Source organism: Nerophis lumbriciformis, linkage group LG21 (assembly GCF_033978685.3).
Source record: "Nerophis lumbriciformis linkage group LG21, RoL_Nlum_v2.1, whole genome shotgun sequence".
In the NCBI taxonomy this organism is placed as follows: Eukaryota; Metazoa; Chordata; class Actinopteri; order Syngnathiformes; family Syngnathidae; genus Nerophis; species Nerophis lumbriciformis.
Genome location: NC_084568.2, coordinates 19,941,128 through 19,967,289, shown reverse-complemented (window position 1 = coordinate 19,967,289; position 26,162 = coordinate 19,941,128). Strand labels below are relative to the sequence as shown.

Genomic DNA, 26,162 nt, shown 5'->3' with positions numbered 1-26,162 from the left:
ATAATCCAACCCAACATTGTAGTGAGCATAACTCAGTTTTTGTGTTAAATAAATTCAACCCAATAGTTGGGTTATGAATCAACCAACATTGAGTTAGCATAACTCAATTTTTGGGTTAAATAATCCAACCCAACATTGTAGTGAGCAAAACTCATCTTTTGTGTTAAATAAATTAAACCCAATAGTTGGGTTATGAATCAACCAACATTGAGTTAGCATAACTCAACTTTTGGGTTAAAAAATCCAACCCAACGTTGTGGTGAGCAAAACTCAGCTTTTGTGTTAAATACATTCAACCCAATAGTTGGGTTATAAATCAACCAACATTGAGTTAGCATAACTCAACTTTTGGGTTAAGTAATTCAACTCAATAGTTTTGTTGGGCATAACCCAACATTGTAGTGAGCATAACTCAGCGTTTGTGTTAAATAAATTCAACCCATTAGTTGGGTTATGAATCAACCAACATTGAGTTAGCATAACTCAATTTTGGGGTTAAATAATCCAACCCAACATTGTAGTGAGCGTAACTCAGCATTTGTGTTAAATAAATTCAACCCAATAGTTGGGTTTTGAATCAACCAACATTGAGTTACCATAACTCAATTTTTGGGTTAAATAATCCAACCCAACATTGTAGTGAGCATAACTCAGTTTTTGTGTTAAATAAATTCAACCCAATAGTTGGGTTATGAATCAACCAACATTGAGTTAGCATAACTCAATTTTTGGGTTAAATAATCCAACCCAACATTGTAGTGAGCAAAACTCATCTTTTGTGTTAAATAAATTAAACCCAATAGTTGGGTTATGAATCAACCAACATTGAGTTAGCATAACTCAACTTTTGGGTTAAAAAAATCCAACCCAACGTTGTGGTGAGCAAAACTCAGCTTTTGTGTTAAATACATTCAACCCAATAGTTGGGTTATAAATCAACCAACATTGAGTTAGCATAACTCAACTTTTGGGTTAAGTAATTCAACCCCATAGTTTGGTTGGGAATAACCCAAAATTGTAGTGAGCATAACTCAGCGTTTGTGTGAAATAAATTGAACCCAATAGTTGGGTTATGAATCAACCAACATGGAGTTAGCATAACTCCATTTTTGGGTTAAATAATCCAACCCAACGTTGTGGTGAGCAAAACTCAGCTTTTGTGTTAAATACATTCAACCCAATAGTTGGGTTATAAATCAACCAACATTGAGTTAGCATAACTCAACTTCTGGGTTAAGTAATTCAACCCAATAGTTTGGTTGGGAATAATCCAAAATTGTAGTGAGCGTAACTCAGCATTTGTGTTAAATAAATTCAACCCAATAGTTGGGTTATGAATCAACCAACATTGAGTTAGTATAACTCAACTTTTGGGTTAAATAATATAACCCAACATTGTAGTGAGCATAACTCAGCTTTTGTGTTGAATAAATTCAACCCAATAGTTGGGTTATGAATCAACCAACATTGAGTTAGCATAACTCAACTTTTGGGTTAAGTAATTCAACTCAATAGTTGGGTTGGGAATAACCCAACATTGTAGTGAGCATAATTCAGCGTTTGTGTTAAATAAATTCAACCCAATAGTTGGAATATGAATCAACCAACATTGAGTTAGCATAACTCCATTTTTGGGTTAAATAATCCAACCCAACGTTGTGGTGAGCATAACTCAGCTTTTGTGTTAAATACATTCAACCCAATAGTTGGGTTATGAATCAACTAACATTGAGTTAGCATAACTCAATTTGTGGGTTAAATAATCCAACCCAACATTTTAGTGAGCATAACTCAGTTTTTGTGTTAAATACATTCAACCCAATAGTTGGGTTATGAATCAACCAACATTGAGTTAGCATAACTCAACTTTTGGGTTAAGTAATTCAACTCAATAGTTGGGTTGGGAATAACCCAACATTGTAGTGAGCATAATTCAGCGTTTGTGTTAAATAAATTCAACCCAATAGTTGGAATATGAATCAACCAACATTGAGTTAGCATAACTCCATTTTTGGGTTAAATAATCCAACCCAACGTTGTGGTGAGCATAACTCAGCTTTTGTGTTAAATACATTCAACCCAATAGTTGGGTTATGAATCAACTAACATTGAGTTAGCATAACTCAATTTGTGGGTTAAATAATCCAACCCAACATTTTAGTGAGCATAACTCAGTTTTTGTGTTAAATACATTCAACCCAATATTTGGGTTATGAATCCACCAACATGAAGTTAGCATAACTCAACTTTTGGGTTCGGTAATTCAACTCAATAGTTGGGTTGGGAATAACCCAATATTGTAGTGAGCATAACTCTGTGTTTTTATTAAATAAATTCAACCCAATAGTTGGGTTATGAATCAACCAACATTGAGTTGGCATAACTCAACTTTTGGGTTAAATAATCCAACCCAACATTGTAGTGAGCGTAACTCAGCATTTGTGTTAAATAAATTCAACCCAATAGTTGGGTTTTGAATCAACCAACATTGAGTTACCATAACTCAATTTTTGGGTTAAATAATCCAACTCAACATTGTAGTGAGCATAACTCAGTTTTTGTGTTAAATAAATTCAATCCAATAGTTGGGTTATGAATCAACCAACATTGAGTTAGCATAACTCAATTTTTGGGTTAAATAATCCAACCCGGCCCTGCGATGAGGTGGCGACTTGTCCAGGGTGTACCCCGCCTTCCGCCCGATTGTAGCTGAGATGGGCTCCAGCGCCCCCCGCGACCCCAAAGGGAATAAGCGGTAGAAAATGGATGGATGGATGGATAATCCAACCCAACATTGTAGTGAGCAAAACTCATCTTTTGTGTTAAATAAATTCAACCCAATAGTTGGGTTATGAATCAACTAACATTGAGTTAGCATAACTCAACTTTTGGGTTAAGTAATTCAACTCAATAGTTGGGATGGGAATAACCCAACATTGTAGTGAGCAAAACTCAGTGTTTGTGTTGAATAAATTCAACCCACTAGTTGGGTTATGAATCAACCAACATTGAGTTAGCATAACTCAATTTTGGGGTTAAATAATCCAACCCAACATTGTAGTGAGCGTAACTCAGCATTTGTGTTAAATAAATTCAACCCAATAGTTGGGTTTTGAATCAACCAACATTGAGTTAGCATAACTCAATTTTGGGGTTAAATAATCCAACCCAACATTGTAGTGAGCGTAACTCAGCATTTGTGTTAAATAAATTCAACCCAATAGTTGGGTTTTGAATCAACCAACATTGAGTTACCATAACTCAATTTTTGGGTTAAATAATCCAACCCAACATTGTAGTGAGCATAACTCAGTTTTTGTGTTAAATAAATTCAACCCAATAGTTGGGTTATGAATCAACCAACATTGAGTTAGCATAACTCAATTTTTGGGTTAAATAATCCAACCCAACATTGTAGTGAGCAAAACTCATCTTTTGTGTTAAATAAATTAAACCCAATAGTTGGGTTATGAATCAACCAACATTGAGTTAGCATAACTCAACTTTTGGGTTAAAAAATCCAACCCAACGTTGTGGTGAGCAAAACTCAGCTTTTGTGTTAAATACATTCAACCCAATAGTTGGGTTATAAATCAACCAACATTGAGTTAGCATAACTCAACTTTTGGGTTAAGTAATTCAACTCAATAGTTTTGTTGGGCATAACCCAACATTGTAGTGAGCATAACTCAGCGTTTGTGCTAAATAAATTCAACCCATTAGTTGGGTTATGAATCAACCAACATTGAGTTAGCATAACTCAATTTTGGGGTTAAATAATCCAACCCAACATTGTAGTGAGCGTAACTCAGCATTTGTGTTAAATAAATTCAACCCAATAGTTGGGTTTTGAATCAACCAACATTGAGTTACCATAACTCAATTTTTGGGTTAAATAATCCAACCCAACATTGTAGTGAGCATAACTCAGTTTTTGTGTTAAATAAATTCAACCCAATAGTTGGGTTATGAATCAACCAACATTGAGTTAGCATAACTCAATTTTTGGGTTAAATAATCCAACCCAACATTGTAGTGAGCAAAACTCATCTTTTGTGTTAAATAAATTAAACCCAATAGTTGGGTTATGAATCAACCAACATTGAGTTAGCATAACTCAACTTTTGGGTTAAAAAATCCAACCCAACGTTGTGGTGAGCAAAACTCAGCTTTTGTGTTAAATACATTCAACCCAATAGTTGGGTTATAAATCAACCAACATTGAGTTAGCATAACTCAACTTTTGGGTTAAGTAATTCAACCCCATAGTTTGGTTGGGAATAACCCAAAATTGTAGTGAGCATAACTCAGCGTTTGTGTGAAATAAATTGAACCCAATAGTTGGGTTATGAATCAACCAACATGGAGTTAGCATAACTCCATTTTTGGGTTAAATAATCCAACCCAACGTTGTGGTGAGCAAAACTCAGCTTTTGTGTTAAATACATTCAACCCAATAGTTGGGTTATAAATCAACTAACATTGAGTTAGCATAACTCAACTTCTGGGTTAAGTAATTCAACCCAATAGTTTGGTTGGGAATAATCCAAAATTGTAGTGAGCGTAACTCAGCATTTGTGTTAAATAAATTCAACCCAATAGTTGGGTTATGAATCAACCATTATTGAGTTAGTATAACTCAACTTTTGGGTTAAATAATATAACCCAACATTGTAGTGAGCATAACTCAGCTTTTGTGTTGAATAAATTCAACCCAATAGTTGGGTTATGAATCAACCAACATTGAGTTAGCATAACTCCATTTTTGGGTTAAATAATCCAACCCAACGTTGTGGTGAGCATAACTCAGCTTTTGTGTTAAATACATTCAACCCAATAGTTGGGTTATGAATCAACTAACATTGAGTTAGCATAACTCAATTTGTGGGTTAAATAATCCAACCCAACATTTTAGTGAGCATAACTCAGTTTTTGTGTTAAATACATTCAACCCAATAGTTGGGCTATGAATCAACCAACATTGAGTTAGCATAACTCAACTTTTGGGTTAAGTAATTCAACTCAATAGTTGGGTTGGGAATAACCCAACATTGTAGTGAGCATAATTCAGCGTTTGTGTTAAATAAATTCAACCCAATAGTTGGAATATGAATCAACCAACATTGAGTTAGCATAACTCCATTTTTGGGTTAAATAATCCAACCCAACGTTGTGGTGAGCATAACTCAGCTTTTGTGTTAAATACATTCAACCCAATAGTTGGGTTATGAATCAACTAACATTGAGTTAGCATAACTCAATTTGTGGGTTAAATAATCCAACCCAACATTTTAGTGAGCATAACTCAGTTTTTGTGTTAAATAAATTCAACCCAATATTTGGGTTATGAATCCACCAACATGAAGTTAGCATAACTCAACTTTTGGGTTCGGTAATTCAACTCAATAGTTGGGTTGGGAATAACCCAATATTGTAGTGAGCATAACTCTGTGTTTTTATTAAATAAATTCAACCCAATAGTTGGGTTATGAATCAACCAACATTGAGTTGGCATAACTCAACTTTTGGGTTAAATAATCCAACCCAACATTGTAGTGAGCGTAACTCAGCATTTGTGTTAAATATATTCAACCCAATAGTTGGGTTTTGAATCAACCAACATTGAGTTGCCATAACTCAATTTTTGGGTTAAATAATCCAACTCAACATTGTAGTGAGCATAACTCAGTTTTTGTGTTAAATAAATTAAATCCAATAGTTGGGTTATGAATCAACCAACATTGAGTTAGCATAACTCAATTTTTGGGTTAAATAATCCAACCCGGCCCTGCGATGAGGTGGCGACTTGTCCAGGGTGTACCCCGCCTTCCGCCCGATTGTAGCTGAGATGGGCTCCAGCGCCCCCCGCGACCCCAAAGGGAATAAGCGGTAGAAAATGGATGGATGGATGGATAATCCAACCCAACATTGTAGTGAGCAAAACTTATCTTTTGTGTTAAATAAATTCAACCCAATAGTTGGGTTATGAATCAACTAACATTGAGTTAGCATAACTCAACTTTTGGGTTAAGTAATTCAACTCAATAGTTGGGATGGGAATAACCCAACATTGTAGTGAGCAAAACTCAGTGTTTGTGTTGAATAAATTCAACCCACTAGTTGGGTTATGAATCAACCAACATTGAGTTAGCATAACTCAACTTTTGAGTTAAATAATCCAACCCAACATTGTTGTGAGCACAACTCAGCGTTTGTGTTAAATAAATTCAACCCAATAGTTGGGTTATGAATCAACCAACATTGAGTTAGCATAACTCCATTTTTGGGTTAAATAATCCAACCCAACATTGTAGTGAGCATAACTCAGCTTTTGTGTTAAATACATTTAACCCAATAGTTGGGTTATGAATCAACCAACATTGAGTTAGAATAACTCAACTTTTGGGTTAAGTAATTCAACTCAATAGTTTTGTTGGGCATAACCCAACATTGTAGTGAGCATAACTCAGCGTTTGTGTTAAATAAATTCAACCCAATAGTTGGGTTATGAATCAACCAACATTGAGTTAGCATAACTCAACTTTTGGGTTAAATAATCCAACCCAATAGTTGGGTTGGAAACAACCCAACATTGTAGTGAGCGTAACTCAACTTTTGTGCTATATAAATTCAACCCAACAGTTGGGTTATGAATCAACCAACACTAATCAATTTTTTTTATTTATTAAATCAACATAAAAAACACAAGATACACTTACAATTAGTGCACCAACCCAAAAAACCTCCCTACCCCATTTACACTCATTCACACAAAAGGGTATTTTCCTTCTGTCATTAATATTCTGGTTCCTACATTATATATCAATATATAACTATACAGTCTGCAGTGTGCTGCTGGCCCACTAATAGTCCTAACCTTTAACAGTTAATTTTACTCATTTTCATTCATTACTAGTTTCAATGTAACTGTTTTTATCTTATTTTAGTTTCTTTTTTGTTCAAGAACATGCTTTTTATTTATTTGTTTTTAATTTTTTGGGTTGGGGAATAACCCAACATTAAGTTATCATAACTCAACTTTTTGGTTAAATAATTCAACGCAAAAGTTGGGTTGACAAAATTAACCCAAAATGTTGAGTTAAAATAACTCAAATAAGAGGTTCGTCCTTTTCTGAACCAGCTGTTGGGTTAAATTTTGGTTATTTTTTAACCCAATATTTTTTTGTGTATAGTTAACTACGGCTGGAAATCTTTTGGTGTCCCACGATTCGATTCAATATCGATTCTTGGGGTCACGATTTGATTCAAAATCGATTTTTTTTTTTCCGATTCAACGCGGTTCTCGATTCAAAAACGATATTTTCCCGATTCAAAACGATTCTCTATCCATTCAATACATAGGATTTCAGCAGGATCTACCCCAGTCTGCTGACATGCAAGCAGAGTAGTACATTTTTGTAAAAAGCTTTTATAATTGTAAAGGACAATGTTTTGCCAACTGATTGCAATAATGTAAATTTGTTTTAACTATTAAATGAACCAAAAATATGACTTATTTTATCTTTGTGAAAATATTGGACACAGTGTGTTGTCAAGCTTATGAGATGCGATGCAAGTGTAAGCCACTGTGACACTATTGTTCTTTTTTTATTTTCATTTTTTTTAAATGTCTAATGATAATGTCAATGAGGGATTTTTAATCACTGCTATGTTGAAATTGTAACTAATATTGATACTTTTGTTGATAATCTTTTTTTTTTCACTACTTTTGGTTTGTTCTGTGTCGTGTTTGTGTTTCCTCTCAATTGCTCTGTTTATTGCAGTTCTGAGTGTTGCTGAGTCGGGTTTGGTTTTGGAAGTGGATTGCATTGTTATGGTATTGCTGTGTATTGTTTTGTTGGATTGATTAATTAAAAAAAAAAAAGTAAAATGGGAATTTTTTTTTATAAATTAAAAAGAAAAAATAGATTTTTTGAAAAATGAGAATCGATTCTGAATTGCACAACATGAGAATCGCGACTCAAATTCGAATCGATTTTTTCCCACGCCCCTAATATATATATATATATATATATATATATATATATATATATATATATATATATATATATATATATATATATATATATATATATATATTAGGGGCGTGGGAAAAAATCGATTCGAATTTGAGTATATATATATATATATATATATATATATATATATATATATATATATATATATATATATATATATATTAGGGCTGTCAAACGATTGTGTATTTTATCCAGCAGAGAGTCCCTGATTAGCTTTCTATACAAGCCGGATACATGGTTTAGCAAGACCCAGGATAACACAGTGGGTAAGACTGTTGACTTGGAAGGAAGGGTGCTGGTTCAATCCCAGGTAAATTGGTAGTATTTTGTTCCACCTTAAGTCTCTGATTGGCTTTTTATATGAGCCGGAAAGAATGGCTTACCATTGCCAGGATGGCCCAGTGGTTAAGACTCTTAATTAGGATTAAGCAGTCCTGGGTTCAATACCAGTCGGGTTGATAGTATTTTATTCTACTGGTTTATAGTGTAGTTTACCCAGCAACAAGTCTCTGATTAGCTTTCTATACAAGCCGGATTCAAGATTTCTAGACCCAGGATAGCACAGTGGGTAAGACTGTTGACTTGGAATAAAGGGTGCTGGGTTCAACTCCAGTAAGTTGACTTGCAACTTCTGAAACTTTGATTGGAGTTGTCAGATGATATATTTCACTTCCATGTGTAATGAAAACATAAAAATTAACTTATTTAATTTTTTTTTAACTGTTCCAATTAACTTTTTTTTTTTTTTTAATCGTACCCAGGAGAGCTCATTGGTCAACGCTCTCTATTATTAAGTTTTACTCCTATTCCCCCCACCTCAGGAATTACACTCACATGCTCACTCGCACATGCTCATACACACACACACACACTCACACTCTCACACACACACAGGTAACCCCTGAGGTGTATTCATTGACTATTTGACAATTATTATTATCTTTAGTATTGACTTAATTTTTTAACTTTACATTATTCAAGCAACGAGCACATAACATTACTCAATTTATGTCGTTTTGACGACATTCAGCCAAATTAATGATTACTTGTCTGGGGTTTGAACCAAGTACCCCTGTATTGGGAGCCCACAGTGTTGACCATTGAGCTATCCTGGGTCCCATCATAAGCTGATTTTCGCTCATATACAAATGCAATCAGTGAACTATGATAGAGGTGAAACAAAAACCTACATTTTCCTAGTCATGGATTTGAACCTCATACGACTGACTGAGAGGTAGCAGTCTTAACCACCATGCTATCCAGGGTCTTGTTATCACTTCATTTTTGTTCATATACAAATGCAATCTGTGAACTATTCTAGAGGTAAAACAAAACAACTAAACTTTCAAAGAGACTTGAACCCACCACTACTGACTGAGATGCAGCAGTCTTAACCACTATGCTATCATGGGTCTTGCTGAGTTGTGATTCTGGGGAGCCCACAGTGTTGACTATTAAACTATCCAAAATCTTGTTGATTCATGATTTTTGTCTATTTACAAATGCAATCAGTGATATATGATAGAGGTAAAACAAATTCCTCAACTTTAAAAGTCAAGGATTTGAACTCAGTACTACGCACTCAGAGGCAGCAGTCTTAACCACTGTTCTATCCTGGGTTTACTTCACTGATGTAATGGTGAACTAGTAAACTAATTACCTACGATTGAGGTGATACAAAAACATAGAACCAACTTTTTTTCACCGTGAGAAGAGGTGACATCCCTGCAGCAAACATCTGCTGAGCGCGTCATTCTCGATGTGGGTGGTGCTTCATTTCAATGTTCAGGTTTGCAGTTAAGTTGCAGTGATAACATAACATTTATAGTAGATTGTTACTGTGACTGATTTAGTAAGTAGGATGACATAAAAGTTCAACAGAAATGAAAGACAGTCGGCAGGATGTCGAAAGGAGACTTTTTTTTTTTTGCAAACAGTTGATGCAACATTAAAACTTGTCATGACACTTTCTCAAACCAATCGCACACTTCAAAATAGAAGCGCTCGGCTTTACATCTAGTTAAACTACATTTAGGGTTTCTCCTTAATGTATGGCTTCCTGTTAGCCAGGATAGCACAGTGGGTAAGACTGTTGACTTGGAAGGAAGTGTGCTGGGTTTATTTCCAGGTAGGTTGGTAGCATTTTGTTCCACCTTAAGTCTTTGATTAGATTTTTATATGAGCCGGAAAGAGCAATTTAGCAGTGCCAGGATGGGCCAGTGGTTAAGACTCCTGATTAAAATTAATCGGTCCTTGGTTCAATACCAGAAGGTTTGACAGTATTTTATTCCACTATTTTATAGTGTAGTTTACCCAGCAACAAGTCCCTGATTACCTTTCTATATGAGCCAGAAAAACTTCTTCACAAGCACTAGGGTGGTCCAGTGATTAAGATTATTTACATGAATTAACAGTCCTGAGTTCAATACCAGTCGGGTTGACAGTATTTTGGTCCACCTCTTGGGTATTTTACCCAGCAAAGAGTCCCTGGTTAGCTTTCTATACAAGCTGGAAACAGAGCTTTGCAAGACCCAGGATAACACAGTGGGTAAGACTGTTGACTTGGAATAAAGGGTGCTGGGTTCGATCCTAGGTAAGTTGGTAGTATTTTGTTCCATCTTAAGTCTCTTATTAGCTTTTTATATGAGCCGATAAGAATGGTTTCCCAGTGCCAGGATGGCCCAGTGGTTAAGACTCTTGATTAGTTTTAAACAGTCCTGGGTTCAATACCAGACAGTTTGACAGTATTTTATTCCACTATTTTACAGTGTAGTTTACCCAGCAACAAGTCCCTGATTACCTTTCTATATGAGCCAGAAAAACTTCTTCACAAGCCCTAGGGTGGCCCAGTGGTTAAGATTATTGACATGAATTAACAGTCCTAAGTTCGATACCAGTCGGGTTGACAATATTTTGGTCCACCTCTTGGGTATTTTACCCAGCAAAGAGTCCCTGATCAGCTTTCTATACAAGCCGGATACAGGTTTTCGTAAGACCCAGGATAACACAGTGGGTAAGACTGTTGACTTGGAATGAAGGGTGCTGGGTTCAATCCCAGGTAAATTGGGAGTATTTTGTTCCATCTTAAGTCTCTGATTGGCTTTTTATATGAGCCGATAAGAAGGGTTACAAGTGCCAGGATGACCCAGTGGTTAAGACTCTTGATTAGGATTAAACAGTCCTGGGTTCAATACCAGTCGGGTCAACAGTATTTTATTCCACTGGTTTATAGTGTAGTTTTCCCAGCAACAAGTCTCTGATTAGCTTTCTATACAAGCCGGATGCAAGATTTCTACAGACCCAGGATAGCACAGTCGGTAAGACTGTTGACTTGGAATAAAGGGTGCTGGGTTCAACTCCAGTAAGTTGACTTGCAACTTCTGAAACTTTGATTGGAGGTGTCAGATGATATATTTCACCTCCATGTGTAATGAAAACATAATAATTAACTTATTTAATTTTTTTTTAACTGTTCCATTTAACTTTTTTTTTTTTTTAAATCGTACCCAGGAGAGCTCATTGGTCAACGCTCTATATTATTAAGTTTTACTCCTATTCCCCCCACCTCAGGAATTACACTCACATGCTCACACACACACTCACACACACAGGTAACCCCTGAGGTGTATTCATTGACTATTTGACAATTATTATTATCTTTAGTATTGACTTAATTTTTTAACTTTATGTTATTCAAGCAACGAGCACATAACATTACTCAATTTATGTCGTTTTGACGACATTCAGCCAAATTAATGATTACTTGTCTGGGGTTTGAACCAAGTACCCCTGTATTGGGAGCCCACAGTGTTGACCATTGAGCTATCCTGGGTCCCATCATAAGCTGATTTTCGCTCATATACAAATGCAATCAGTGAACTATGATAGAGGTGAAACAAAAACCTACATTTTCCTAGTCATGGATTTGAACCTCATACGACTGACTGAGAGGTAGCAGTCTTAACCACCATGCTATCCAGGGTCTTGTTATCACTTCATTTTTGTTCATATACAAATGCAATCAGTGAACTATTCTAGACGTAAAACAAAACAACTAAACTTTCAAAGAGATTTGAACCCACCACTACTGACTGAGATGCATCAGTCTTAACCACTATGCTATCATGGGTCTTGCTGAGTAGTGATTCTGGGGAGCCCACAGTGTTGACTATTAAACTATCCAGAATCTTGTTGATTCATGATTTTTGTCTATTTACAAATGCAATCAGTGATATATGATAGAGGTAAAACAAATTCCTCGATTTTAAAAGTCAAGGATTTGAACTCAGTACTACGGACTCAGAGGCAGCAGTCTTAACCACTGTTCTATCCTGGGTTTACTTCACTGATGTAAAGGTGAACTAGTAAACTAGTAACCTACGATTGAGGTGATACAAAAACATAGAACCAACTTTTTTTCACCGTGAGAAGAGGTGACATCCCTGCAGCAAACATCTGCTGAGCGCGTCATTCTCGATGTGGGTGGTGCTTCACTTCAGTGTTCAGGTTTGCAGTTAAGTTGCAGTGATAACATAACATTTATAGTAGATTGCTACTGTGACTGATTTAGTAAGTAAGATGACATAAAAGTTCAACAGAAATGAAAGACAGTCGGCAGGATGTCGAAAGGAGACTTTTTTTTATTGCAAACAGTTGATCCAACATTAAAACTTGTCATGACACTTTCTCAAACCAATCGCACACTTCAAAATAGAAGCGCTAGGCTTTACATCTAGTTAAACTACATTTAGGGTTTCTCCTTAATGTCCAGTTTCCTGTTAGCCACCAAACCTAACAAAATAATGCAACATAATGTATTGTAGCGTTCCGGCTGGCTGAAATAATCTGTAAATTATTTTATAATATGTTCTGGTCAAGTTGTCAATTTCAGAATGATTATCAGGCTCAATATTACATTTTATTATTTAATAGAGAAGGTTAAAACATTGTCACAAATGAAGCCAACCCCCGTAAAAATGATCTGTCTTGGGTACACTTATTAATGATGAAAAATTATACCTATCTGCGATTCACTTTGAGTTAACTGATCGCGGAAAATTATTTTAATCGTTTGACAGCCCTAATATATATATATATAAATAAATAAATATATATATATATATATATATATATATATATATATATATATATATATATATATAAATATATATATATATATATATATATAAATATATATATATATATATATATATATATATATATATATATATATATATATAAATATATATATATATATGTATATAAACATATACATACATATATATACAATTATACATATATACATACATATATATATATATATATATATATATATATATATACATACATACATACATACATACATACATACATACATACATACATACATACAGACATATATATATATATATATATATATATATATGTATATATATATATATATATATATATATATATATATATATATATATATATATATACATGCATACATATTAGGGCTGGGAATCTTTGGGTGTGCCACGATTCGATTCAATAACAATTCTTGGGGTCACGATTCGATTCAAAATCTTTTTTTTTTTTTCGATTCAACGCGATTCTTGATTCAAAAACGATTTTTTTCCCGATTCAAAACTATTCTCTATTCATTCAATACATAGGATTTCAGCAGGATCTACCCCAGTCTGCTGACATGCAAGCAGAGTAGTAGATTTTTTGTAAAAAGCTTTTATAATTGTAAAGGACAATGTTTTATCAACTGATTGCAATAATGTACATTTGTTTTAACTATTAAATGAACCAAAAATATGGCTTATTTTATCTTTGTGAAAATATTGGACACAGTGTGTTGTCAAGCTTATGAGATGTGATGCAAGTGTAAGCCACTGTGACACTATTGTTCTTTTTTTATTTTATTTTTTTATAAATGTCTAATGATAATGTCAATGAGGGATTTTTAATCGCTGCTATGTTGAAATTGTAACTAATATTGATACTGTTGTTGATAATATTCATTTTTGTTTCACTACTTTTGGTTTGTTCTGTGTCGTGTTTGTGTCTCCACTCAATTGCTCTGTTTATTGCAGTTCTGAGTGTTGCTGTGTCGGGTTTGGTTTTGGAATTGGATTGCATTGTTATGGTATTGCTGTGTATTGTTTTGTTGGATTGCTTAATTAAAAAAATGAAAAAATAAATAAAATGGAAAAAAAAAATTAATAAAAAAAATATATATAGCGATTTTTTAAAAATGAGAATCGATTCTGAATCGCACAACATGAGAATCGTGATTCAAATGAAAATCGATTTTTTTTCCCCACACCCCTATAGTTAACCTTTACCGCCCTAGGGGCCCTAACTGACACATCATTTTTATTCCGTTGCCATGAGGCGATTATAAACGATCCCTCCAATCTCTGCCCGGCAACAAGTGAATATGTGACACGATCAGGAAAAAAGAAACCTCGGAATTTTGTCTACAATGTTGCTGCAGCTGCAAGATTAGAATCTTCTAGGTACTCTTGCCTACTTATGCGATTGGCATCCCACTTTTTTTTTTTTTTTTGCACATATAAAAAAAAACACTGCTGATCCGCAGGAAAACTGGACGACTGCCAGATCTCATTTGAGAAGCCACCAGTTGATGCTTCACAAGGGGGGGGATGAACAAACACAAAGCATGGAGGGCATAGATCACGCCTTACGGGATGTGAAGGTTAAGGAGAGCAAGGTCAAGTGAAAAGTGTTTGACAGCATGCATGCTGCTCATATCTCCCAATATGTTAAATACTGCATTTCACAACTAGGATTTAGTCAGACCAGAATAGTAGAAGAAGAACTTTGCAGCACCAAGGATGGACATATTTGCATGAATATGTGCAGCCATGCACAGTCCACATTAATTCAACATTATGGTCAATAAAAAGGTTGCGTAAGTAGTCAGAGAGTCACATTCAATCGTCTCCGGCCCAACACTTCTGTCAACTTGCCTGTATCTCCCGAATCCTGTTGCTGCCTGTTCATAGTTTGAGGGCACATGAGGAGATCCTGCTCATTTTAGGGGTGGACCGTCTCCTGATAAGCGTGTAATCCAGCTGCGGGATTTTATTTCTTCCCCTCCGGCCCCCCCAAGCACATTCACAGCCGAAAGGACGGAGAAGGACAAAGAGTTTGGTCCAGCATCTCCCCCCGCGACGTCTGAGACACGCAGCTCGTCTTGTCCCGAGGAGGCGCTCATGCAGCATGGGAGCCGCTCTCAAGTCTGCCTGTGCCCGCAGCCGCCTCCATCCAGCAGTCTGAAGGCAAGGCGAGCCTTCACAATAAAAGCGGTGGTTTTTCAAAATAGCGCAGTGCCAATGATTTGCGAAAACGCACCAAAAAAAAAAAATACTAGGTTATTTTGATAACCCAATTTATGGGTTGCTAGTGTTGGGTTAAATTTTGAGGTTGTTTTTATGAAGCGCAATGCATTTTTTGGGTTATGAGGGTATTATTCTAACTCAATTTCTGTATTTTTTTTTTAATTAAAAAGTCACTTTTTTCTTGAAGGGAATTTTATTAAGGATTAATCTCATTAACATTATTTACAAACACACAACTTATATACAAACCCCGTTTCCATATGAGTTGGGAAAGTGTGTTAGATGTAAATATAAACGGAATACAATGATTTGCAAATCATTTTCAACCCATATTCAATTGAATATGCGACAACAAAGACAACATAATTGATGTTCAAACTGATAAACATTTTTTTTTTTTGCAAATAATCATTAACTTTAGAATTTGATGCCAGCAACACGTGACAAAGAAGTTGGGAAAGGTGGCAATAAATACTGATAAAGTTGAGGAATGCTCATCAAACACTTATTTGGAACATCCCACAGGTGAACAGGCAAATTGGGAACAGGTGGGTGCCATGATTGGGTATAAAAGTAGATTCCATGAAATGCTCAGTCATTCACAAACAAGGATGGGGCGAGGGTCACCACTTTGTCAACAAATGCGTGAGCAAATTGTTGAACAGTTTAAGAAAAACCTTTCTCAACCAGCTATTGCAAGGAATTTAGGGATTTCACCATCTACGGTCCGTAATATCATTAAAGGGTTCAGAGAATCTGGAGAAATCACTGCACGTAAGCAGCTAAGCCCATGACCTTCGATCCCTCAGGCCGTACTGCATCAACAAGCGACATCAGTGTGTAAAGGATATCACCACATGGGCTCAGGAACACTTCAGAAACCCACTGGCAGTAACTACAGTTGGTCGCTACATCTGTAAGTGCAAGTTAAAACTCTCCTATGCAAGGCAAAAACCGTTTATAAACAACACCCAAAAACGCCATCGGCTTCGCTGGGCCTGAGATCATCTAAGATGGACTGATACAAAGTGGAAAAGTGTTATGTGGTCTGACGAGTCCACACTTCAAATTGTTTTTGGAAACTGTGGACGTCGTGTCCTCCGGACCAAAGAGGAAAATAACTATCCGGATTGTTATAGGCGCAAAGTTGAAAAGCCAGCATCTGTGATGGTATGGGGGTGTATTAGTGCCCAAAACATGGGTAACTTACACATCTGTGAAGGCGCCATTAATGCTGAAAGGTACATACAGGTTTTGGAGTGACATATGTTGCCATCCAAGCAACGTTACCATGGACGCCCCTGCTTATTTCAGCAAGACAATGCCAAGCCACGTGTTACATCAACGTGGCTTCATAGTAAAAGAGTGCGGGTACTACACTGGCCTGCCTGTAGTCCAGACCTGTCTCCCATTGAAAATGTGTGGCGCATTATGAAGCCTAAAATACCACAACGGAGACCCCCGGACTGTTGAACAACTTGAGCTGTACATCAAGCAAGAATGGGAAAGAATTCCACCTGAGAAGCTTAAAAAATGTGTCTCCTCAGTTCCCAAACGTTTACTGAGTGTTGTTAAAAGGAAAGGCCATGTAACACAGTGGTGAACATGCCCTTTCCCAACTACTTTGGCACGTGTTGCAGCCATGAAATTCTAAGTTGATTACTATTTGCAAAAAAAAAACAAGTTTATGAGTTTGAACATCAAATATCTTGTCTTTGTAGTGCATTCAATTGAATATGAGTTGAAAAGGCTTTGCAAATCATTGTATTCCGTTTATATTTACATCTAACGCAATTTCCCAACTTATATGGAAACGGGGTTTCTAATTAAAAAGTTACTTTTTTCTTGAAGGGAATTTTATTAAGGATTAATCTCATTAACATTATTTACAAACACACATCTTACTTACATGAAAATATTTGAGCATGCTGTATAGCAGTGGTTCTCAACCTTTTTTCAGTGATGTACCCCTGTGAACATTTTTTTAATTCAAGTACCCCCTAATCAGAGCAAAGCATTTTTGGTTGAAAAAAAAAGAGATAAAGAAGTAAAATACAGCACTATGTCATCAGTTTCTGATTTATTAAATTGTATAACAGTGCAAAATATTGCTCATTTGTTGTGGTCTTTCTTGAACTATTTGGAAAAAAAAAAATGAAAATAACTAAAAACTTGTTGAAAAATAAACAAGTGATTTAACTATAAATAAAGATTTCTACACATAGAAGTAATCATCAACTTAAAGTGCCCTCTTTGGGGATTGTAATAGAGATCCTTCTGGATTCATGAACTTCATTCTAAACATTTCTTCACAAAAAAATAAATCTTTAACATCAATATTTATATTAAAAAATCTAGCTGTCAACACTGAATTGCATTGTTGCATTTCTTTTCACAGTTCTTTTTGACAGACATTTAAAAAAAAATCTCACGTACCCCTTGGCATACCTTCAAGTACCCCCATTTGAGAACCACTGCTGTATAGGACTACTGACCATACACGGCAATTCTTGCAAAAAAAAAAAAAAAAAAAGGATATTCATTAAGTATTTATCTTTTTCAGCCAATCCTGAGGTACATGTCCGAAAAACAGAGTTTAACTTTCATGGTGTATGAAATCGGTACTATACCACCTTTTGAAAAGTACCTTTCATCTGAGTGACTACAGAGCCGAGGCGCATGATGTTGAGTGTGTCAACACGCAGACACAAAGTGCATACAAGTAATAACGTCTTGGAGAGGGAAAATGGCAAAAACAACAATTCCACTGGTTAATAAAGAGAGTTAAGCGCAATATGGACGTATTTGGGCTTCAAAACTAACAATAAAGGTGACGCTTTAAACAGGGAGGCACCGCGTTGCAAGTACTGTTTTACACATCCGCTCTTTGGTCGGAGTGACGAGGCCGTCGATTGGTTACAACTTGGTCACTTTATTCATAATTTCCACAGGGCACAACCGGACATCCACCATGCTATTTACACTCCTGCACATGCTACCGCTACCTCTCCTAACTTGTCCACTCATTTACTCACGTCACTCACCCCACACACTGCCATTCTTAAAGGAGTATTACCACCTTTGCTTCAAACTTAGGTGAACATTTAAATAATAAGCATTCAGGTATGCACAAGGAGTTATAAAAAGTGACATGTAATAATGTAGTTGTCAACAAGGGGACTATGGGGTGTTTTGTTTTCCCGGAATGCAAAGGAAAGTTGGAGCGGGCAAGGCGTGAAGGTAAGGACATATTTTGTTATTACTATAAAAAAAGGAACAAAAGGCGGAAGTACAAAAACTTGGCTAATGAAACAAAAACTTGCACAAAGGCAGAAACTATGAACATGAAACAAAACTCGTTAACTGTGACATGAAAAAACAAAACTTACGTGGCATGGCAAGAAGCATAACTATGAACATTCATTCATTCATTCATTTCGTTCATTTTTATTTATCTCCTTCATTGATGTGCATCTTTGATCGATAGACAATTATACCACAATTATTCAATTATACATTTACACACCAATGCCTGAGAAGGAGCAGGATGAAGAAAAATATGCCCCCTTCAACATAATACGTAGTCTTACTTAATGATATCATATAAACCGACAATTACATCCAAACATAACGAAGAAAAAAAAAAAAAAACATACAAAAAAACACAACAAGTGCAAAACTTCATGAAGTACAAACCGAACAAAAAAAACAAAAGACATGACAGCAGGCATGAGTATCAGTAGTAGCATGGCATGAAGTAAGCAGAGGTAATGTTGCCAGGCTGACTTCCCGGCGACTATCGGTTTAAATAATAGTGACATCAGTGAAAACAGGTGCGTGACTCAAAATGTGAAACAGGTGAAACTAATGGTTGCTATGGTGACAAAACAAGAGAGTGGAAAAAGCAGAAACTAAGTGTCCAAAAACCAAACAGAACATGACTTAAACAAAACATGATCACAGACATGACAGTATTAAGGATTAATCTCATTAACATTATTTACAAACACACATCTTATGTACATGAAAATATTTGAGCATGCTGTATAGGACTACTATGACCATACACGGCAATTCTTGTAAAAAAAAAAAAAAAAAGGATATTCATTAGGTATTTATCTTGTCCTGCTGTTCGGTCCGGTGCAGACTGTAGTCGAGGAGCACAAGGCAGACGTTCCCTTCAGGGTCGATGCCATTTCAATGCCTTTTAATTTGTATTTTCACCTTGTAAAATTGTTCTTTGACTATGAGTGTTTAATGTAGTGTACGATTTTCTGTTAAAATAAAGCCACTATTGACATTTTTTGTAGATCCCTTTATCTGGAAAAGTATCGATACACATTTTGGTACCGGTACTAAATCATTGATATCGGGACAATCCTAGTATGTACCATAAATGGGTTCCAACAATTTAATCACTTTCCACTGATTTGGGTGATTGTTTAGTCCTGTGTTCTCAAACATTGGGGAAGGCCCCCAAGGGTGAGCGCAATGCATTGTTTGAGTCAGGAAGACTTTCAGTATTGCCATTGTCTTTTTACTTAGGATAGTACATACTGTATCTTTCAAATACACTCTCCACCATGACTATAAATGGTATAATTTGTCTATAAAATTGTTATAACTGTACCTCTGTATAACACCGTAAGCTTGTTAACAACAAAGGAAGCAACACACTGGTCTTTCCTTGTCTTCCACCGTGGTTACAGTGAAGCCAAGTGCTACATACGCTTCATCATATTCTAGTACGGCAAAAAAAAAAGCATGTTCCCCGAGGTCACACCCCCCCCCCCCACTATTTGAGAAGGAATGCATTAAGTTCAGAGTTTCTCAGATGTGTTATTCAGTCGAAAAGCAAAGCCACTAATCAATCTCAGGTCTAGCTGTCAGTCACCGCTCTTTGAGAGGTGTCTTGTTTGGCATACCAGATGTAGGAAGAATGCAGGAACTCAGAGGGAGAAATAGGAACAATTCATCCGACTGGCTCCCCACAACAGCAATAGGCTCTGGGGTCCGAGCTTCCCTGATCGAAGAGGTTTTTAAGGGTCTACCACATCTGGTTTTCGTTCACGGTTTTCATTTCCAGACATGTTGACGCCGGGACGTAAACAAAGGGGGCTGATGTACAGTAATTAACACAAGGCTATATAAAAAGACAGATTTTTATTTGGCTTACATCTCCTTCAGGTTTGCTGCAGCACCTGTAATTGTGAGGGCTCGTTTGAGCAAATAAAAGCTTTTTTGTTCAACGATTCCTCACCGCCGTCATCTTTGATCCATTCACACCACCAAGTCGTCCTCAGGTCTGGACGAGGACGGCAAGACCAGCGATATGCATCAGCGTCTTTAGCAGCAATGTTTAAAGGGGAACATTATCACAATTTCAGAAGGGTTAAAACCATTAAAAATCAGTTCCCTGTGGCTTATTTTATTTTTCGAAGTTTTTTTCAAAATTTTACCCATCACGCAATATCCCTAAAAAAAGCTTCAAAGTGCCTGATTTTAACCATCGTTATATACACCCGTCCATTTTCCTGTGACGTCACATAGTGATGCCAACACAAACAAACATGGCGCATAGAACAGCAAGCTATAGCGACATTAGCTCGGATTCAGACTCGGATTTCAGCGGCTTAAGCGATTCAACAGATTACGCATGTATTGAAACGGATGGTTGTAGTGTGGAGGCAGGTAGCGAAAACGAAATTGAAGAAGAAACTGAAGCTATTGAGCCATATCGGTTTGAACCGTATGCAAGCGAAAACGACGTAAACGACACGACAGCCAGCGACACGGGAGAAAGCGAGGACGAATAATAATCGCCTTCTAACCAACGATTGGTATGTGTTTGTTTGGCATTAAAGGAAACTAACAACTATATGAACTAGGTTTACAGCATATGAAATACATTTGGCAACAACATGCACTTTGAGAGTGCAGACAGTCCAATTTTCATCAATTAATATATTCTGTAGACATACCCTCATCCGCACTATTTTCCTGAAAGCTGATCTGTCCAGTTTTGGAGTTGATGTCAGCAGGCCAGGGAAGCTAGGGTCGATATTCTTCTCTTGATCATCTTCGGTGGCATAAGGGACGGTGTGAGCCAAGACATCCAGGGGGTTTAGCTCGCTCGTCTGCGGGAACAAACTGCCGAAATTGCTTGCCGTGCTACCGAGGTCCTTTGTCCCTTAATTGCTCACACACTCCGGCAGATTCAATGGGGGTCTGGCGGCAGATTTCTTTGACTTTATCGTTGGAAATGCATCTGCTTTGAGTGTCGCAGGATATCCACACATTCTTGCCATCTCTGTCGTAGCATAGCTTTCTTCGGTAAAGTGTGCGGAACAAACGTCCAATTTCTTGCCACTTTCGCATCTTTGGGCCACTGGTGCAACTTGAATCCGTCCCTGTTCGTGTTGTTACACCCTCCGACAACACACCGACGAGGCATGATGTCTCCAAGGTACGGAAAACAGTCGAAAAAACGGAAAATAACAGAGCTGATTTGAGTCGGTGTTTCTGACGTCATCGCTCCGAGAGCGAATATTAGAAAGGCGTTTAATTCACCAAAATTCACCCATTTAGAGTTCGGAAATCGGTTAAAAAAATATATGGTCTTTTTTCTGCAACATCAAGGTATATATTGACGCTTACATAGGTCTGGTGATAATGTTCCCCTTTAACCTTGTTGGAGGTACCGAACCCCACCAGTTTCATATGCGCATTCACCGAACCCTTCTTTAGTCCATCCATCCATTTTCTACCGCTTATTCCCTTTGGGGTCGCGGGGGGCGCTGGAGCCTATCTCAGCTACAATCGGGCGGAAGGCGGGGTACACCCTGGACAAGTCGCCACCTCATCGCAGGGCCAACACAGATAGACAGACAACATTCACACTCACATTCACACACTAGGGCCAATTTTAGTGTTGCCAATCAACTTATCCCCAGGTGCATGTCTTTGGAGGTGGGAGGAAGCCGGAGTACCCGGAGGGAACCCACGCAGTCACGGGGAGGACATGCAAACTCCACACAGAAAGATCCTGAGCCCGGGATTGAACCCAAGACTACTCAGGACCAGTGTTGGGACTAACGCGTTACAAAGTAACGCGTTACTGTAACGCCGTTAGTTTCGGCGGTAACTAGTAATCTAACGCGTTGTTTTTTTTTATTCAGTAATTTAGTTACCGTTACTACATGATGCGTTACTGCGTTATTTTACGTTACTTTTGATGTAGTATCGGCTAGAAACAGAAGCGCTGCGGTGTCGCGTTCTTCTGAATCTTCCTCTGTCACAAGCCGGAGAGAAGAAAAGAGGCGCGGTCTATGTGTGTGTGTGTGTGGGGGGAGGTGATCCGCGGTTTGATATATGAAACAAACAAAAAAAAGTTGTTGGCACGTTCAGTCCACACACAGCGTGGTCATGGCGAGCGGAGTAACGGAGGAGCTTGAACGCCCCCGCCATCGAATCGGTGTGTTTATAAGTGCAGACTCGGTTGTGCAAAACGAGGGTTTTAAACACATGCTGAACGTGCTTGAACCACGTTACGACATCCCGTCGCGCACCCACTTCAGCAATAAGATTGTGCCAGATCTTTATGAGCAGGAGAAGAAAAAAGTTGTGGATGAACTATCCCGAGCATCATCTGTTGCGCTCATGACAGACGGGTGGACGTCCAGCGGAACTATAAGCGCTCACTTCATCACAGCAGACTGGGAGATGAGAAGACACGCCCCCTCTACGAGAGTCACCTTGCGCAGGTACTGACACAAGCAGTGGAGAAATGGAAGATAAAGATATCCCAGTCACACGTGATGATGCCAAAAATCAAATAATTACAGTGAATGAGGCAGGACTGGGACCACAGATAGGTGCTTTGCACATGTAGTGAATTTGGCATCACAGAAGGGAATCTCAGTCAATAGGATGGAGCGCCTCTTTGGGAGGATCAGGAAGGTTTCTTACTTCCACCCAAGCACAACAGCTGCTCATGTGCTTAAGACAAAGCAAGAAATGCTAAAGCTGCCTGCTCATACATGATGTCCCAACGAGGTGGAACTCCACTTATGATATGTTGGAGCAGCAGGCAGCTATATACTCTGCATTGACCCACAACACCCTGAAGACAAATGTCACCCTGTCTGATGATGATGTGAGAGTGGCAGATGAGGTCCTCTAGGTGCTTAAACCCCTCAAAAGTGTTACATCTCTACTGAGCACTGAAACTTCACCATCTGTGTCAATGATCCTGCCACTGAAAACAAGGATTCTACAATCCATGGCTCCAAGTGTGGAAGACAGCAGCATCACTCCAGATGTCAGGCTTTATTTCACTACCTATGTTTCAAGGAAGATGATGTTTCTTCTTATGTTGCACTTAAACTTGTTTTTTATTAATGGTCATTGGTCCAAGTTTAAAGAAAGGAGGAATGCCTTTTTATGTTGCACTGTTTTTCATTCATTATGTTAAAAGGAAAATAAAATTGTATGTGAAGTTGATCAACAGATTGTATTATTCTCCAGTGCAATAACAGTACTGAAATGAAGGCAAAAAGGGCATTAATGGGAGCTTTAAAAAAAAAAAGAAGAAAAAAAGAAGTAACTAAATAGTTACTTTTCACAGTAACGCATTACTTTTTGGTGTAAGTAACTGAGTTAGTAACTGAGTTACTTTTGAAATAAAGTAACTAGTAACTGTAACTAGTTACTGGTTTTCAGTAACTAACCCAACACTGCTCAGGACCTTCGTATTGTGAGGCAGATGCACTAACCCCTCTGCCACCGTGAAGCCCTCCCTTCTTTAGTGAAAAATAAAATTAAAAAAATTTCAAATTCAAGACAAAGTCATATGTTTTTGTTAACACTTTAGTATGGGGAACATATTCTAAGTAACAAAGACTTAATTTAGAGTTATTTGGACACTAGGGGAACATATTCTAAGTAATGAAGACTTAATTTAGAGTTATTTGGTTAGAGTTAGGTCAGGGTTAGGGTTATTATAAGGCCATGCCGAATAAGGCATTAATAAGTACTTAATAATGACTAGTTAAGAGCCAATATGTTACTAATTTGCATGTTAATAAGCAACTAATTAATGGTGAATATGTTCCCCATACTAAAGTGTTACCATGTTTTTTTACTGGTGCACAAAATGAACCGTGCATGAACATCACCTTGTTCAAACAACAAAACCAACACAATGCATAAACTCACAACAAATTACACACCTGCAAACCAGTCAGCTGTTACCGTATCCGTAATACGCCGATAGGGAGAAGTTTTTATTTGCACGATGAGTCTGGTGTGTTTTGACCTCCGCCGAACCCCTCGGGTTCGATTGAACCCAGGTTAAGAACCACTGCCCTAATCGGAACATCCCCCATCTTTAATTAGATTTAACTCTTTATTTGGAACAAGTACTAGTTAAACACTTGCTTGACACACACTAAATATGATTAGATTATTTATAGTATTTCAAATAACAGGGAACGTGAACATGTTGTTGTACCCTTGGGACGAATGCCAGAAAATGCCAGAAAATATGACAGAATAACAGAAAATAGTTGAGAACCACTGGGTTAGTCTTCAGAATGTCACTGATTCTATGGAAAAATTGCATAACAAAATCATATATGTGGTGAAAATGTGTGTTCATCTTAAAAGTATCTCATGAAGTTGAGGATTTTCACATAAGAAGTGTGAAACCATTCCCATGCTGGAACGGAAGTGTGGAACTGTTCCCAGTTGGAAAGTATAAAAAGTTGTTAAAATGTGTGATAAGTGTGTCCATATAGGCCAAAGAGGTGTCATGCAAGAAAAGGAGATCACATCATAATTAGCTGACAAAACAGAAATGTGGTTTCTCACTCAACTTGCAAGGTCAACAGTTACAGCCCTGCAACTGTTTGTTTTTGGAACATAGCTCATATCAATATTTCAAAACATCCAAGGAGGAAAAATGCCAGACTGCCAGAATACATCTAACAAAAAAAAAACTCCTCCTTTTGAAAAAAAAAAAAGATCCTGATGACTAATGAGCCAAAATGTTTTGAAATAAATTCCATCAGGAGGATGAGAAGTATTTGGGCGAGATCAAAAACAGCACATCGGCTATTGAACATTTTGCAGTGTTGTTTACCGCCAGCGAGTTTTCATTTAGAAAAGTGTCTATGCCATCTGTTCAGACTCTAAATGTCTAAATGCTAAATACTCAAATGTTGAATGTACAATGCCATATTGTCTTGTTTGCATATTTTTATCACAATATTTTGGAACTTGTTTTCATCAAGCTCCTCTAATATTCCTGGGAGTGGACAATCCACAACCATGTCAGCCAAATACACTATATTGCCAAAACTATTTGGCCACCCATCCAAATGATCAGAATCAGGTGTCCTAATCACAGCCACAGGTGTATAAAATCAAGCACTTAGGCATGGAGACTGTTTCTACAAACATTTGTGAAAGAATGGGCCGCTCTCAGTGATTTCCAGCGTGGAACTGTCATAGGATGCCACCTGTGCAACAAATCCAGTCGGGAAATTTCCTCGCTCCTAAATATTTCAAAGTCAACTTTCGGCTTTATTACAAGAAAATGGAAGAGTTTGGGAACAACAGCAACTCAGCCACCAAGTGGTAGGCCACGTAAACTGACAAAGATGGCTCAGCAAATGCTGAAGCGCATAGTGCAAATACTTTCTACACAGTCAGTTGCTACAGAGCTCCAAACCTTCCAATTAGCCCACGTACAGTACGCAGAGAGCTT

At 37.2% G+C, this 26,162-nt stretch overlaps 1 protein-coding gene across 1 annotated transcript in view; it reads right to left on the bottom strand.

Annotated features, from left to right (window-relative positions):
• Positions 1-15,253, bottom strand: part of tmem200b (transmembrane protein 200B) — a 50,984-nt gene extending 35,731 nt beyond the window's left edge. Inside the window, exon 1 of the mRNA XM_061982746.1 lies at positions 15,023-15,253. The gene's annotated coding sequence lies outside the window, so the exon portion shown is untranslated. The remainder of the gene's footprint in view (positions 1-15,022) is intronic.
• Positions 15,254-26,162: the final 10,909 nt, after the last annotated feature.